This window comes from Excalfactoria chinensis, chromosome 2 (genome assembly GCF_039878825.1).
Source record: "Excalfactoria chinensis isolate bCotChi1 chromosome 2, bCotChi1.hap2, whole genome shotgun sequence".
Lineage (NCBI taxonomy): Eukaryota > Metazoa > Chordata > Aves > Galliformes > Phasianidae > Excalfactoria > Excalfactoria chinensis.
In genome coordinates, this window is record NC_092826.1 from 87,534,225 (window position 1) to 87,551,494 (window position 17,270).

At 47.0% G+C, this 17,270-nt stretch overlaps 1 long non-coding RNA gene across 3 annotated transcripts; it reads right to left on the reverse strand.

Annotated features, from left to right (window-relative positions):
- Positions 1-1,942: 1,942 nt before the first annotated feature.
- On the reverse strand, positions 1,943-16,137 carry LOC140248630 (uncharacterized). 3 transcript variants are annotated; one of them, XR_011902865.1, is made up of 4 exons: positions 15,768-16,137; positions 15,448-15,566; positions 5,520-5,694; positions 1,943-3,173 (listed from the first exon to the last, which is right to left on the reverse strand). It is a non-coding gene; the product is annotated as an uncharacterized lncRNA (long non-coding RNA). The 3 variants fall into 3 exon arrangements; XR_011902867.1 differs by lacking the exon at positions 5,520-5,694 and adding an exon at positions 14,262-14,327; XR_011902866.1 differs by lacking the exon at positions 5,520-5,694.
- Between the last annotated feature and the right edge of the window lie 1,133 nt (positions 16,138-17,270).

The following is a 17,270-nucleotide window of genomic DNA, read 5'->3' on the forward strand; positions in this document are numbered from 1 at the left end:
GAATTTGGAAGCACCGTGGAGGAGTTACGTGCAAATCACAGTCAGTTTGACTAAAAGGGGTGACAGAAGGGGTCAGAAGGGATGGTGTCACTGTGCAGGGAGCACCAGAAAGCCGGGATGACCTGAAAAAACTCTGAACGCAGTTGTGAAGTCCAACAGATCCAAGGACAGATATCAGTCACAACCACAACAAACCATACGGATGTTCTGCTTCTGCCTTTATAGCTCTAAGGACAGACAGACCGTACAGATGTGTGGTGCTCATGGGTACGTCTCAGAAAACCAGCGGTGGAGGAGCACGTTTGGCTGCAACATCCATCCTGCTTCCCTCGAGACGTCGGTCCCCAGTGGTGGCGCTGTGATCCAACTTTTGCCACCGGAGGAACTTTTTCCTGCGTGCTTTAATTTTCTGTGCTCCAGGTGATCAGTGCTATTCCAGGAGACTGAGAGAGATTGCTCATCAGGAAACTAAGGACGTCAGATTGGTTCCCGTGATCCACACTCTTTGCACCATTCAGTGCACTGCAGAACTAATGAATGGCTGCACGAAATAGATGCAGTGAAAGCTAAATGACAGCTTTGGATGGAAAAGAATGGGAGTAGCTGCTGTCCCCAAAGTCATGGCTCTTATTCAGGTGCATGAGCCCTTTTCTCCTTTAATAACAGAGGCTCCCCAGATGTTGAAGCCTACGTGATCTGAAATGACCCAGTAGTCAAGCGGGAGTCATTCTGAGATGCTAGATGCCTTGGACAGAAAGGATTGGCACATTGTGAAAGGTTCACATTTTGCCCCGTTGCATCTCATAGAGGATCCTCCTTGGGGAAGGAGCAGTAATGCTTAACTGAACCGACGTAGGGCTGGGAACTGATTTCTCAGCAGGTGGAGGTAAGGCTTCCTGCAGTGCTTTTCTCTCTGTTGGAATAAATTACCCATAGTCACAGAAGTCACTTGCAGCGTTTGAGGCACGGACTCAGATGTGAACGATCCAAATGGTTTATTACATGTTCTCACATCCCTTATATACCTTCACAAGTTGTTGTTTTCTCACTTTCCCATCTGCCCTTATAACTTTCCCATCTGCCCTTATGACTTTCCCAACCACCTTTACATGTCAACAAAGCATTCTACAAAACACTTTTCAACTGTCCATGCAGGCACATATCCAATCAGAGCTGTGAGAGCCTTCTTCTCCTTCCAGAGGTGTCCTTGGTTCTCATGCTGCTTATCTTGCTCCACAGCTGCTGCTCTGAACAGCTTTTCTTGTATTCCCACAGTCACTGTCTGCTTCTGTTCTGTAGCACTAATTGACCAAAGTATCAGAGAGTTCAGACAAAACATACCTCTAAGTGCTAGACAGAAAGTGGACTGCAAACCTACAGCATGCTTTCTGTCACCCTGTCTCCTTAGTTGCAGACTGTGGTCTCTGGGGTGTTACTGATGGGCAGGCAGGTGTTCATTCTCTGTGCATCCCACCACTGATGTACGGCCATCTGCCTCCTGCCGTGGTGCTGGCAGCAATGTGCAGCAACAGGGCAAAATCTCCAGAGAGCCCTCTCCATCCGGAGAGCTGCGAGCCAGTCAACTCCCCGCTTGCCAGTCCCTGTGACCAAGTCACAAGTCTGGAAATCAAAATCCATACTGTCTGTCACTCAACTGAAAACGTGTTTGGCTTGAATCGCCCAGCAGAGACCTCACCGGCTGTGCACAAAAGCCCCCCGAGTGCCACCAGCCAAGCAGGACAGTGAAGGGGCACATGCACCGCTCATCAGTTTCCCTTCCCAACAGCTGCTGGCTAAGTGCAGAGCTCACAGAGTGACCTCAGCCTGCAGCTCAACCCTTGTAGCCTGCATCAGTGCTCTCAGCTTCCTGGGGTCACCTGAGCTGAGAACTGACAACTCACCTGACAGCACAGCCTCCCCAAACCCTGCATTTCAACCTCCCTTCATCCCCAAACCCCAGAGCTGCACAGTCACTGCCGTTTGTGATACCAAAATGCATCTTCAGGCGCACTGTGGATCTTGTTCCTCAGTCTCTAGCTCTCAGAATGGCTTGCATGCTGACCTCCACCTCTGCGTGCCCTAGCACCCAACAGAAGAGACTTCAGGATTAAGCACTGCTCGCCTTTGCATGTCTGCAGGTTAGGACAAGCCCATCGAGCCAGCTTTTCAATTCACTTGAGCCTCTGCACATCCTACAGCCACCACTCATCCCAAGGCTGTCCCTCTCCTTTCCCTCTTTGCTCTTCACTACTTTTCTGGCTAACTAATTCTGTTCTGCGAGTCCACGGCTGCCCCTTCTGAGCCACGTGGCAGTTCCTCATTTCCACATTCACCTGCAGCCACTTTGCTGCACCAAGCAGTGAAGACGCTCCACCAACGTGCGGCTCTCGGTCCCCTGAGCCCAGCACAGACAGGAGTGAAACCTGTGATACAAGTCACTTCGTTGCCTGTTGGCACTCAGTCCAGTCAGAGAGCTCTCAGTTTCTTGTTGCTTAAGAATGTATCTCCTTGTGTTCAACATACATCTGATATTCCATCCGCCTACAATCAGCGAGTTCCTCTAACTGTTAATTGGCCCTCAGTTTTCCCAAACAACAGTGATAAAGGACGAAAGGTTTCTCAGTGGTGACAAGATTGAACAGCAGTACAGAAGCAGCTCCTGTTTCTTCTTAGGCTCCCTGTGCTCTTTGTCTGACATTGCAGTCTCCCAAGGCCTCACAGTGGGAAGGTCTATCGGGGAGCCTGTTAAGCTCTTTGGTGACTCTCTCACAGTCACATCTTCTCCCACAGTGCCCCGCAGAGTTCTGAGTCCAGCAGAGCAGGACTGCTGACAGTTTGTTTTTTTTTGAAGATTACTGCCTTCACATGGATGCGCCCATCCACAATGTTCTGGATCAGGCCTTCTGCGTTCTGATCCAGGACATTTTCTACACATATTGATGCTGGTACACGGCACACCCAGATCCTGCCCAGCAGTGCTTCTGGGAAGAAAGCCTCCATCTCAGAGCACGGCACCTGAGATTGTCATCTGCTCCTCCCACCACCACCGTGCTGTTCTCAGCTCCAGTCTCCTCACAGAAATCTCCCATCACTTCCATGCTGCACTACACGGGGTTCTGGCCCATCACAAAGAAGACAGGGGTCTTCATCTCCAGGAGGGGGTCCTCAGCATCCTGCAAGAGAACGGGAAGCCGTGATTCAGTTGTGCTGGGATGTTCTCTGGAGTCAAACACACGAGCACAAGCAACATCTACGTGAGACCTCTGGGAGGAGCTGCAAAACCCTGTCACACCAGAAAACCCGTGACAGATGCAACACCTCATCCTGATGGACACACCTCCTCCAAATAAAAACATCCCAGACGCGCCTCGAAAATCTTCCAGTTACCTCCAGATTCTATGAAGCAGCTGCAAGAGAGAAAAAATGAAATGCAACTATTTAAATCGCCCCCAGCCCTTTCAGTCCCTACCCCTCTCAGGCAACCAGCTGTTAGAAGAGGGAATCAGTTGCTCAGGCAAGCAGCTGCAGTGACATTCTCCATCACTGAAACCTGGCTAAAAAGAAGCAAGAGTCGGCATCCCAACAGTCCAACACATCACTGCTGTGAAGGACGCTTTGCCAGGTTCAGAAACATCTGGTATATTTAGATGTTCATTGGTTGAACAGAAGGGATTGAGGAAAAAAAAAACAACATGGGAAATCAAACTCCTTATGCCCCTGGGATCAAATCGGACCCCTCGGTGTCCCAGGTCCCAAATTTTCTCCTCAGAAACCACCCCAGACCCCCCTCACAGACCCCTACAGTCCCTTAGCATGCAAAGCCCCTCACTTCCACCACAGAACCAGCCCCACAGGCCCCCTTACAGACTCCTACAAACCAACACAACCCCCCCACTAACCAAAACCCCCAACTGCTACTCAGAAGCAATCCCATGACATTTTCCAGAGTCTCTCTGCCCCCTCATAGATGTTGCCCTTGGCTTTGTTGAACCTCATTAGGACACCACACGTGACCACCTCCAGCCAGACACAGGTCCACTGAGCACAGCCCCTCTGGCTGCCACTGTCCAACCAATTCCTGATCTGCCCCCTAAGCCACTCTTCAAACACAAACCAACCCAGACCACTGCCAAAATTCTGTGCTGCAGTGGTACAGAGCTGGGGCAATGTGGGACTCCTCTGAACCTGACGGACCGCAAAAGTGTTGGACTATCAAAGCTTTGGGATGGGAAATGTTTGGGGGGGTGGGAATTCTTGGGGTGGGAAATGAAACGAAAGCTGTTTGAGGGAGGGTGGGAGGGGGGAGCAGGGCAGTGAGTGATTGACTGGGGGGAAACTGATTAGAGGGTGGAAATTTTAGGGGGTGGGATCAGAGACAATTGTTGAGGTAGGAAATGGTTGGGAATATTGTCATTATTTACTGTTTAGTATGTTAATTTGTTAAATGTGTGGTGCTCACTGGGATACATCTCTGCCTGCAGTCATTCCTGCAGCACCAAGACCACCCAGACCCCCATGCCCACCTGCGGGGATGCTGGAGTGGTTGCAGTGAGCCAAGAGCTGCAGCTCCTCCAGACTGAATATCTCCAGCCAAGCTGTGGACAGAGGGCAGACCCTAAAAGGTGATTCCCATAGGCAGAGTGATGCTGGGTACTTGGGACAATCCCCGGGCCTACAAGGCGGGGAGACACCAGTGTCTAAAAGTCCTAAAAGTCCTATAAAGTCACCAGGAGGAGGATGGGACACGAGGAACAAGGCATCAAGCTAGGGATCAATTCTAGGGATGGCAGCGGTTCCCAGTTCAGTCAATAGCCATTTCAGCACTGACCACAATGGGATAAGGAACTGGGTCACTGCAGTTAAATTCTTTTTTCCTTTTTGAAGGTTGGGCTGCAATTTATTTAACGAGGAGAATCAGAGAAAGAAGCAGAGGAGGCAGGACAGCAGCCAAAGAATCAGAGCAAGCTGGAAAGGGACGAGGAAAGCAGAGATGCTCTTATCTAACTACAAGTCTACAACAGGAACTGCAAACGCGAGCAGAAAGAAAGGCTCCAGGAAACTGACGGGGGTGTAAGATGGGAAGCAGTTTGTTTTCCCCAACCAAAATCAAATCCCGTGCATTTAGTACAAATGTTTTCAGAGTATCTTGTAGAAAAGTGCAATAAGCAGAGAGGAAGGCAAGCAGTAAAACGCTGCGGGTAGTGAAACGACCACACAAAAGGAGACCTCCTCCCTCATCCCGTCACAACACATTGCAGGGAAATGTCCTAGCAAGGCAGAGATAACCAGAGCCACTCCTTTTCCCCAGCAACAACAAAGACGCACCATGGGGAGGTGTAACCCCAGGCTGATTGGTTCCAAACCTGAACCACATCAAGCTGATGGCTTGTTTTAACTGTAAAGAATGCCCATTCTGCAACTACATGGTAGGGCCGGCCCGTGCAGATGAGGCTACGTATGGCCATTCAGAAGGCATCTGAAAGATGACCAGAGCTCCGTGCGCAACCACTGTAACTTACCAGCTTGCATACTGCTGTGGCAAGCACATCCCATTTTGGAGAGTTTGCTTAGTACGTGGTGTCTGAAGCCCAAGATGTGCCAGAACACCACTTGCCAGGTCTGCTCCTCCCAGGAACCGGCACTACATGCAGCAGGGTGCACGGGAACACAAGGATGACGTTCAGCAGCACGGTCCTAATGTTAGTGAGGGAAAGATGAGGCATAGCTATGTCTGTGCTGCTCCAGTCCAGCTCTGCCTGCCACTCAGCAGCACTCTGAGAATCTCTCACTCTTAGAAAGACCACACCACTTCTTACCAGACGATTTTATTGTAAATGCTTCTGTATGTTATTGCATTCCTGCACATTGCTGTTCTGGGGAACCCACACATCAAGGCAATGCCTGGGCACCAGCAGACCTCTAAATGCAACCAGGCGTACAAGAAACCTGTAAGCAATTACAGTAAGTCAAGACACAGACTGCTTGCGCTGAAAATGTATTCAATAGCAGGACAGTGTGGGAGGCAGACTGTGGTTTTGCAGCGTAGGCAACGTTTTCTGTATGTAGTGAAAACAACACTTTCTGTAGGTAGTGCTGCCAGCATTTTCTGTACGTAGTTTTGGCCTTGACTGAACTTCTAACCCTCCTTGTTGAAGGCAGCATCCTCCACACATTGTGTAAGTGAGGTGTTGGGTAAGTTATGGGAGTCGTTTTTCTTCCACTAGTTTGGGGAGTTCTGACATAGGTAGAGTTGCGTTACTGAGATAAGACAAGTATGCAGGGAGGAGGGAGAGCCTAGGACAGGACAGAGCAAACGTGCTCAATGGTGGAAATACTGCTCCCCATCTCCATGAGAGGGTCCCGACAAAGAAAACAACAGGATGGTAACTGCCTTATATGGAATGTATCACGGCAGCAGCGTCAGGGAGACTGTGAGCCTGAGACGCTCAAGCAATGAGCGAGCGCCAGGAGAGCATTACCTGCGTCGGGTTTAAGGTACAGAACGGGAAGGGACTGTGCTGAGCGGAGAGCAATTTCTCCCTTGCCAACAGGGGGTGTGCTCCATTATTGCAATAACCAATAAACTTTGCTGCTAGCACTAAGATCCTTGCCTGACCTGAAATGTCTGACTGTGAGTGCTTCTTTACACCGGGGAAAAACACTAAGCAAGAGCACTAAGCAAGAGCACTAAGCGATACCACTCTGTGTATAAGAGGTGGTACTTGGAGCTGTGTGAATTCCTTGGAGAGGCCAAACAGTGTGGAGGCTCTTCTTCTCACAGCTGTGCAGTGCAGGAATGAAGTGTGTTTCTCAGCTTGTACACCTGACAGCATTTTGTTTGCTCGGGCAGCTTTACTCTGAGCAACGTAGAGCTGTCAGGCAGGCTTGGGTTCATTTACCACCATCTCAGCAGGAACAAGATTAGAAATACGTTCTGTAAGTGCACTGCCATTGAAAAAACAGTTTGTCTTGACTGTAAGAATGGTATATGTGAGGGATACAGCACCCCCCCCCAAGTGATGACATTGCCCTCGCAGCCCCCGGAGCTTTGTCTGAAAAGAAGTGAAAAAACCACAAAGCAGTGCAAAGCAACGGAGAAGTAAGCATAAAAGAAAGAACCAATATGAAATAGCAACAGGAAAAGAAAGAAAAACCAACTGGAAAGAAGAAAGAAAACTCTTTGGAAGGAAGAAAATAATGCCTGCGGGCTTCTATCCCCTCCCCTGAAACTTCCTACGTCCCAAGAGCTTCTGCCCAGTGGGACCAAGTGCAGGACAGCAGGATTTTGCTTGACGGGGGGCAAGGCCAAACAAGGCAGCAGGCTGTGGCTCCAGGCCCACCAGAGCATCCTCTGTGATGTCACAGGTGCCATCACCTGCGCTCCTGGAACCTCTGTGCTGTCACATTCAGTTGCCATGACGATGACGGGCCACCCACAAGGACAGCTGGCACCTGCTTACAGGCACCTCATCTGTGTGTCTGAGAGCAGGCCTGGCAGCAGAGCAGCTTGGCTTCAAGCCATCTGGATTATGGTTAAGTGCTACTATTTAGTGTTACTGTTCATAGTCGAGGGTTGCCCTTTTCCATTAGGGTTTAAGATTACTGTTTTAGAGAAGGTTTAAAGTGGTAACGTGACAGATTTGATTTACCAGTGTTAAAGTTGTCATGACCCATGAGTGTTAAGGGATAAGGTAAATGCTTTAGGATGAGGTTAAAGGTTACTGTTAGAGGCGAGTGTTTAGGGTAAAGAGTTAACAAATTAGGTTAGGATGTAGGGCTTCTCTTTTGATCTAAACTAACGGTTAGCATATCGAAGTAGAGTTCAGAATTCATATTCGGGGCAATGGTTGAGGGCAAAGCTTAGTATATAGGACTAAGGGCGGCCCATTTTTGATTAGGGATAAGGCTATCTCTGCTGCGCTCAAAGGCCTAATGGCTATACATTTTTAGGGACAAGGGTTAACCCTTTGACTCAGGGAAAAGAACAGCAGGCTATAAATTAGGCTAAGCGTTACGAGATAAAATTCAGAGATTAAGAGAAATGAAAAAAAGAAAGAAAAAAACCACAAACTGGCACTAGAGGCACACGGGCAGGAGACACACAGGAGGAAAACCACTAAGCAAAACCACTAAGCAAAACCACTAGCAAAAACCACTAGCAAAAACCACTAGCAAAAACCACTAGCAAAAACCACTAGCAAAACCCATAAGGAAAAACCATAAGGAAAACCATTATTTAAAGATTTATATAAAGATTTATTAAAAGACAGAAAGAAAAAAACAGACAGGCAGGTGACACACACACAGGCAGGAGACACACACACAGGCAGGAGACACACACACAGGCAGGAGGCACACACACAGGCAGGAGGCACACACACAGGCAGGAGGCACACACACAGGCAGGAGGCACACACACAGGCAGGAGGCACACACACAGGCAGGAGACACACACACAGGCATAGGACACACACACAGGCATAGGACACACACACAGGCATAGGACACACACACAGGCATAGGACACACACACAGGCATAGGACACACACACAGGCATAGGACACACACACAGGCATAGGACACACACACAGGCATAGGACACACACACAGGCATAGGACACACACACAGGCATAGGACACACACACAGGCATAGGACACACACACAGGCATAGGACACACACACAGGCATAGGACACACACACAGGCATAGGACACACACACAGGCATAGGACACACACACAGGCATAGGACACACACACAGGCATAGGACACACACACAGGCATAGGACACACACACAGGCATAGGACACACGCAGTGAATCAATATCAAAAACCCTCATGATAAACCCTCATTAAAAACCCTCATGAAAACCCTCATTAAAAACTCTAAAGAAAAACCCTAAAGAAAAACCCTCATGATAAACCCTCATTAAAACCCTAAAGAAAAACCCTCATGATAAACCCTCATTAAAAACCCTAAAAACCCTCATGATAAACCCTCATTAAAAACCCTAAAGAAAAACCCTCATGATAAACCCTCATGAAAACCCTAAAGAAAAACCCTCATTAAAAACCCTAAAGAAAAACCTTCATGAAAACCCTAAAAAAAAACCCTAAAGAAAAACCATCATGAAAACCCTCATGAAAACCCTAAAGAAAAACCCTCATGAAAACCCTCATGAAAACCCTAAAGAAAAACCCTCATGATAAACCCTCATGAAAAACCCTAAAGAAAAACCCTCATGATAAACCCTCATTAAAAACCCTAAAGAAAAACCCTCATGATAAACCCTCATTAAAAACCCTAAAGAAAAACCCTCATTAAAAACCCTAAAGAAAAACCCTAATGAAAACCCTAAAGAAAAACCCTAATGAAAACCCTAAAGAAAAACCCTAATGAAAACCCTAAAGAAAAACCCTAATGAAAACCCTAAAGAAAAACCCTAATGAAAACCCTAAAGAAAAACCCTAATGAAAACCCTAAAGAAAAACCCTAATGAAAACCCTAATGAAAACCCTAATGAAAACCCTAATGAAAACGCTAATGAAAAATTCTAATGAAACAAAAAAAAAAAACCCTAATGAAAATCCCTAAGCAAAAAGAGTTGAAAAAAGACTAAGCAGAGACACTAAGCAGAGACACTAAGCAGAGACACTAAGCAGAGACACTAAGCAGAGACACTAAGCAGAGACACTAAGCAGAGACACTAAGCAGAGACACTAAGCAGAGACACTAAGCAGAGACACTAAGCAGAGACACTAAGCAGAGACACTAAGCAGAGACACTAAGCAGAGACACTAATTAAAGACAAGAAGGAAAAGTAGGAAGGAAAAGCACTAGCGAAGTGTAGTATCAGAAATGATATAGGAAAAGAATTCAGCGATGACAACAGAGTCTCTATGACCCCAAAAGCACAGCATCCATGCCTGGGAGGAGGAATGGGTAGCTACAGGGCATGCTGCTAACTCAAACAGAAATGCAACATCACGGTGCCCAGCCCAGATTGGGTCTGTGGATGACAATTACAACCAAACATCTCTTGGGAGGAATGCAAAGCATCTGCAGTAATGCCAAGGAGGAGGAAAGGGTAGCTACCAGGCATGGATTTCAGTAGCCATTAGAGTAAATGGATTACTATTAAAACACAGAATGAAAAACACACCGGCAGGAGACACACACACACTGGCAGGAGACACACACACACTGGCAGGAGACACACACACACTGGCAGGAGACACACACACACTGGCAGGAGACACACACACACCGGCAGGAGACACACACGCATGGAATCAAAGAAAACCAATATAAAAAATGACTAAGAAAAAACACTAAGCAAAAAACCTAAGCAAAACCCATAAGAAAAAACCATAAAAGCATAATAAAAAACCATAAGCAAAAACCGTAAGTAGTAGGAAAGAAAAGCACTAGGGAAATGTAGTATCAAAAACCACAGAGGAAAAGAATGCAGCGATGACAACAGAGTCTCTAGGACCCCAAAAGCACAGCATCCATGCCTGGGAGGAGGAATGGGTAGCTACAGGGCATGCTGCTAACTCAAACAGAAATGCAACATCATATTGACCAACCCAGATTGGGTCTGTGGATGACAATTACAACAAAACATCTCTTGGGAGGAATGCAAAGCCTCTGCAGTAATGCCAAGGAGGAGGAAAGGGTAGCTACCAGGCATGGATTTCAGTAGCCATGAGAGTAAATGGATTACTATTAAAACACAGAATGAAATAACACACTGGCAACACACACAGTAACACAGGCAGCAGACACGCACTGGCAGGAGACACGCACTGGCAGGAGACACGCACTGGCAGGAGACACGCACTGGCAGGAGACACGCACTGGCAGGAGACACGCACTGGCAGGAGACACTCACTGGCAGGAGACACTCACTGGCAGGAGACACTCACTGGCAGGAGACACTCACTGGCAGGAGACACTCACTGGCAGGAGACACACACTGGCAGGAGACACACACTGGCAGGAGACACACACTGGCAGGAGACACACACTGGCAGGAGACACACACTGGCAGGAGACACACACTGGCAGGAGACACGCACTGGCAGGAGACACGCACTGGCAGGAGACACGCACTGGCAGGAGACACGCACTGGCAGGAGACACACACTGGCAAGGCACACATGCATGGAATCAAAGAAGGACGACATAAAAATGACTAAGGAAAAATCACTAAGCAAAAACAATAAGCTAAAACCATAAGCAAAAACCCTAAGCAAAATCCCTAAGAAAAAACTCTAAATAAAAACCCAAAATAAAACCCCTAAATAGAAAACCTAAATACAAACGCTAAGCAAAAACCCTAAGCAAAAACCCTAAGCAGAAACCATATGCAAAAACCCTAAGCAAAAACCCTAAGCAAAAAACCATAAGCAAAAACCATAAGCAAAACCATAAGCAAATTCCATAAGGAATAGTACGAAGGAAAAGCACTAGGGAAATTTAATATCAAAAACGATATAGGAAAAGAAATCAGCGATGACAACAGAGTCTCTAGGACCCCAAAAGCACAGCATCCATGCCTGGGAGGAGGAATGGGTAGCTACAGGGCATGCTGCTAACTCAAACAGAAATGCAACATCACGGTGCCCAGCCCAGACTGGGTCTGTGGATGACACTTACAACCAAACATCTCTTGGGAGGAATGCAAAGCATCTGCAGTAATGCCAAGGAGGAGGAAAGGGTAGCTACCAGGCATGGATTTCAGTAGCCATGAGAGTAAATGGATTACTATTAAAACACAGAATGAAACAACATGCTGGCAGGAGGCACACACTGGCAGCAGACACAGAGTGGCAGCAGACACACGCATGGAATCAAAGAAAACCATTATAAAAAACCCTAAGCAAAAACCCTAAGCAAAAACCCTAAGCAAAAACCCTAAGCAAAAACCCTAAGCAAAAACCCTAAGCAAAAACACTATGGAAAATGCCTGGGAGGAGGAAAGTGTAGCTACAGGGCATGCTGCTACCTCCACCACAGATGCTACATCAGGGTCAATAGCCAAGAATGGGTCTGCTGGATTTCAGCAGCCATTAGAGGAAATAATAATGAAGCAAAGGACAGAAAGTAAAAACACACAGGCTAAGGACGCACTCGGTTTCAAACAAAGAAGAACAACATTAACAAATCTGAAAGAAAATGCAACAATTCATCGTAACACAGAACAAGCTGTGGTAGGTAAGGGTTTAGTTTGTTAGCCAATTCGAAACTCAATGTTGCTTTCTCAGACGTCCTGGAATGGAAACAGTGTTGTAAAATGTAAATTGTGTTGCAAACGATGGAAACTAAGTAGCTGCAGGCATTGCAAACTACACATTGCCAGGATACTTAAGCTGCTAGAAAATAACCAAAGAATAATGGAAAAGACTGCTGACTTTCACCCTCACAACCATCATGAGAAAAGAAAGCGCATCTCCCGCAACAACCTGCACATCCGCTAGAATGACTGGAATTCATTCAGGAGATAAGAGTTGTATAAATGCAGAACTGATCCTTTGCTCAAATTGTGACCTTGGCGGAGTGTAGACTCCCCCTGGCGCCCAGCTCTGTTTTGCTCACTTGACCACCTAGCTTAATTGAATAAAGCTATCCCTTTATGTATCGCACTAGACTTTGCCTGGTTTTGTCACAATTAGAATAAATAGTAAGGAAAAGCAACAAAGAAATCAATCATCAAGCCATACAGCAGAAACAACAGCGTAAAAAAGCAAAGGAAAAGACTGCATCTGCAGTCATGCCAAGAAGGAGGTAAGGGTAGCGACCATGCACAGACCTAGCCAGCCACCAGAGGAAAGAATATAGGTAAAAAACCACTACAGAAAACTACTAATGAAGAACAGCACGGAAGAGCAGCACGGAAGAGCACTAACAAGAGACATGAAGGAAAAAAAATGAAGGAGAAAAAGAGCACTAAGAAAAAGCACTAAAGTGGAAATGCACCAAAAGTGGAAATGCACCAAAAGTGGAAATGCACCAAAAGTGGAAATGCACCAAAAGTGGAAATGCACCAAAAGTGGAAATGCACCAAAAGTGGAAATGCACCAAAAGTGGAAATGCACCAAAAGTGGAAATGCACCAAAAGTGGAAATGCACCAAAAGTGGAAATGCTCTCAAGGGGAAAAGCTCTCAAGGGGAAAAGCTCTCAAGGGGAAAAGCTCTCAAGGGGAAAAGCTCTCAAGGGGAAAAGCTCTCAAGGGGAAAAGCTCTCAAGGGGAAAAGCACTCAAGGGGAAAAGCTCTCAAGGGAAACGCACTCAAGGGAAACGCACTCAAGGGAAACGCACTCAAGGGGTAAAGCTATCAAGGGGAAAAGCACTCAAGGGAAACACACCCAAGGGAAACGCATTCAAGGGGTAAAGCTCTAAAGGGGAAAAGCTCTAAAGGGGAAACGCAATCTAGGGAAACGCACCCAAGGGGAAACGCAGCACGGAAATGCACAGATGAAAAGAATGCAGAGATGACAACTGAGTCTGGAGGACCCCAAAAGCTCAGCATCCATGCCTGGCAGGAGGAAAGGGTAGCTACAGGGCACGCTGCTAAGCCCACCAGAGATGCTACATCAGGGTCAGCAGCCCAAAATGGGTCTGCGGATGACAATTAGAACAAAACATCTCTCTGGAGGAAGGCAGAGCACCTGCAGTCATGCCAAGGAGGAGGTCAGGGTAGCTACCGGGCATCAATCTAGCCTGCCATCAGAGGAAAAGCTGCAAGACCACCACAAGGGAACAGGCAGCCTTGCTCAGGAGGCGTGGACCCACCTGGGTAATGAGAATAAGACAGCAAATGCATCAAGCAGAGCAGGAAAGCCAAAACAGGAGGCTGGAGTTTAAGAAGTCAGAAACGAATACACAAAACAGAACAATCGAGGGTGAGAGAACATCAGGTAAGTGAAGGGAAAGTAAGAGGAAAGGCACAGGCTAGGGGACAAGGAAGGAAGGGACAAGGAAGGTAAAGCTAGGCAAGGAAGAGTGAAAAGGAAAGGAGAAACACAAAACAAAGAGAAAATACATTGTCTCAAAAGGAAAAGAATGCTCTCAGTAAGGAAGAATGCAAAGAAAGGAACAGGAAAGACAAAGAACCGACAAAAGTGAAACAAAGACCATGGAAGGCAAAGCAAAAGGGGCACTACAGAAAAGCTAAGGGGGGAAATAACAAACAAACAGGGAAAAGAAAGCAAAGCAAAACAAGGTCTAGAAATGCAAGAGTAAAGCAAATCACCTGAATACAATATCACGGCAAAGCAAAGAGTCTGAATCAGATAAAAATGCTCCCCAATGATGAGCTCTGGAAAGAAAGAATGAAAGAAAGAACATTCAGAAAGAAAGAACTGCTGGACTCTTTCCAAGAGATTCCTGTACTTTTTGTTCTGAGGAGCCCACAACTGGACACAGTACTCCAGATGAGGCCTTACCAGGGCAAAGTAGAGCGGGAGGATCACCTCCCTTGACCTGCTGGCCATGCTTTTTCTAATGCACCATGGAATGCCATTGGCCTTTTTGGCCATGAGGGTACACTGATGGCATGGCCAACCTGTTGTCCACTAGGACACCCAGGTCCCTCTCTGCAGAGCTCCCCTCCAGCAGGTCATCCCCCAACCTGTACTAGTGTATGCAATTATTCCTCCCTAGGTGCAAGACTCTACACTTGCTTTTGTTGACCCTCATCCAGTTTCTTACTGCCCAGCTCTCCAGCCTGGCCAGGTCTCGCTGAATGGCAGCACAGCCTTCAGGCGTGTCAGCCAATCCTCCCAACTTCGTATCATCAGCAAACTTGCTGAGGGCGGCCACTGTCCCCTCGTCAAGGTCATCGATGAAGACGTTGAACAAGACCGGACCCAGCACCGACCCCTGGAGGACACTGCTAGTTACAGGTCTCCAACCGGACTCTGCACTGCCAACAACGACCCTCTGTGTGCTGACAGTCAGCCAGTTCTCAACCCACCTCACTGTCCACTCATCTATTCCACACTCCCTCAGCTTTGTTATAAGGATGTCATGGGGGACACTATCAAATGCCTTGCTGAAATCATGGTAGGCTACATCCACCGCCCTATCCAAAACTATCTGGAAGGTTCTTAGTTCTTCACCACCGTTTCCTTCCCCGCGCTTGAAAACTACAAGCAGCTAGAACAATGTTCTCTGAAGATATCCAGGAGAGAAGAGTCCCGGTAGATCAGTATCAAGCCCAGCTCACGGGAGCCCAATGCCCACTGTTTCCTGGCTGATAAACACAGATCTCTGGCAGCATTCAATCGTCTTCCCTGTACAACTGCCCAGCCCCCCTCCTAGTCATCAACACCAGTATCATTTTAAAGTCAATGAACCTAGCCTGTAAAAGCACATGTAGCCTCCTTCATTGGTTTGGGGGACTGAGTTTGAGAACACATCTTTAGGCAAACACTCACATCAAGTTCCATATGTCTGAATGCGCAGCCCCTCCTCATGCAGTGACCGCCCTTCCACAGCTGCAGATGGTTTCATTCCCCGCAGCAACTTCACAGCGGCAGAAGGGACAGACGCTTCCCTGTAACCAGAAGGAAACAACAAAGATAAATAAAGCAGCACAGCCCCACGTCCAAGGCTCTGTAAACTCCATGTATTCCAGTGACAGGAAGGCATCTGCAACATCAGCCTTCACCCTGGCATCAGGGTCCCTTGTTGGCCTATCACAGCGGCGCTGGTACAGGATTCATTGTGTTACGCCCTGTTACCAAAGGCACGATACCTGTGAGTGGGTAACACAGTATCTCGCTACCACAGAACTTGCAAGGAGCGACACAAAGTTTGATCTCAGCACTCATCACACAGAAGTTACTTTGGCAGCCTTGGGAGGAGAATGGAGGAATCTCTTGCTATGCAGGGAGCAAGGACTTGGTGTATTTCTAGCATCAAGTTACACGTGGTCAAATCGGGTGATGTTCCCAGCCTGCATCTTCATCCTTCCTTAAGGCCTTGACTGAAAGCTTGCTGGCACTGCGTCAGCTGATTCTGGCTCGCATTCCCTCCGGATCAGCTTCAGATACATCAGGGCTTGGACACGTGTTACTGATGAGTGCAGCAACATTGGGATCTGGCCCCAGTGATCTTCTGGACACCAGCTTTTCATTACACGTGAAACCTTCTACACTGCAAGATATTAACAAGGAGAGAGAACAATCCTCAGTCGATGACAAAAAGAGAAGCGTGTGTCCCAACGCTACAACTGTTAGAGAAAACACTCACCGTGACTCCTTTAGTACAGAAAAGCTGGAACGAGGCTTCTTAGCTACTTGATCTGGCTGTTCAAAGCTATTTAAAACAAAACAACACAAAACAACCAAACATGCTTCTCTTTGCATCGGTTTTAAAGGTTTTCTGATTTAAAGTGTGTTGAAGCAGGCTGTATTCAGAGAGAAAAAGTAACAACTTCTACTCCGCACATCATTTTTGCCCTTAATCCAGTGGCTGGATTTTCACTGAGAAAGGAGGCATTTCTGATGGAGATTACAATGAAGGCACCGTCCTTCATAGGACCTGGAGGATGAAAGAAAGGTTCAGAAACCCATTCTGGAATTCAGGCGCTAATTACTGGGAATACTCAAGCACAGTCTTGTCTTTCCTAACATTTTGTTCTGATTTTACTAATATGCTAGGCTCACCTGTAGGCTTTGTTTTGTTGCTTTTTTTTTCCTCCTGTACAATGAAGAGGTGTCACTTACTGAAATGGCACTGATTACTTTTTGGAGGACAGCGTTCTTGTTTCTCTCTAACAACAAGGGTATTTTTGCTAATTGCTCATCAGAATTTCCACAGGCACAGTGAATTAAGTGTGCCCTCTGAACACAGGTAGCCACTATCATCAGAAACTGATGTTGAAAATCACTGGCTTAATTGTTGCTTAGCTCAGAACTGTACTGCCTTTCAGAAAACAGTGATTGAACACTACATGAAAAGTGCTCTGTACTTCACTGTAGGTTGTTAAGCAACCCCCCCTGCCCCACAAGTGTTCTTTCCCTTCCTTACAGTTATCTCCACCTAAGCAGAATCCAAAACACGTGCCCTTGATGCCATCCAACTTCCCCCGAGTGCTTTTGCAGTTTTACAGAAAAGAAAAAAAAAAAAGAAAAAAGAATAAGAAAGAGGATTTTCCTCTTGCCCCACTGATAAACAAAGAAGTCAAACATGGGTAGCTTGGCCATGAATGCCTCCAGGGATGGGACACCCATAACCTCTCCAGCCTGCCCATGTC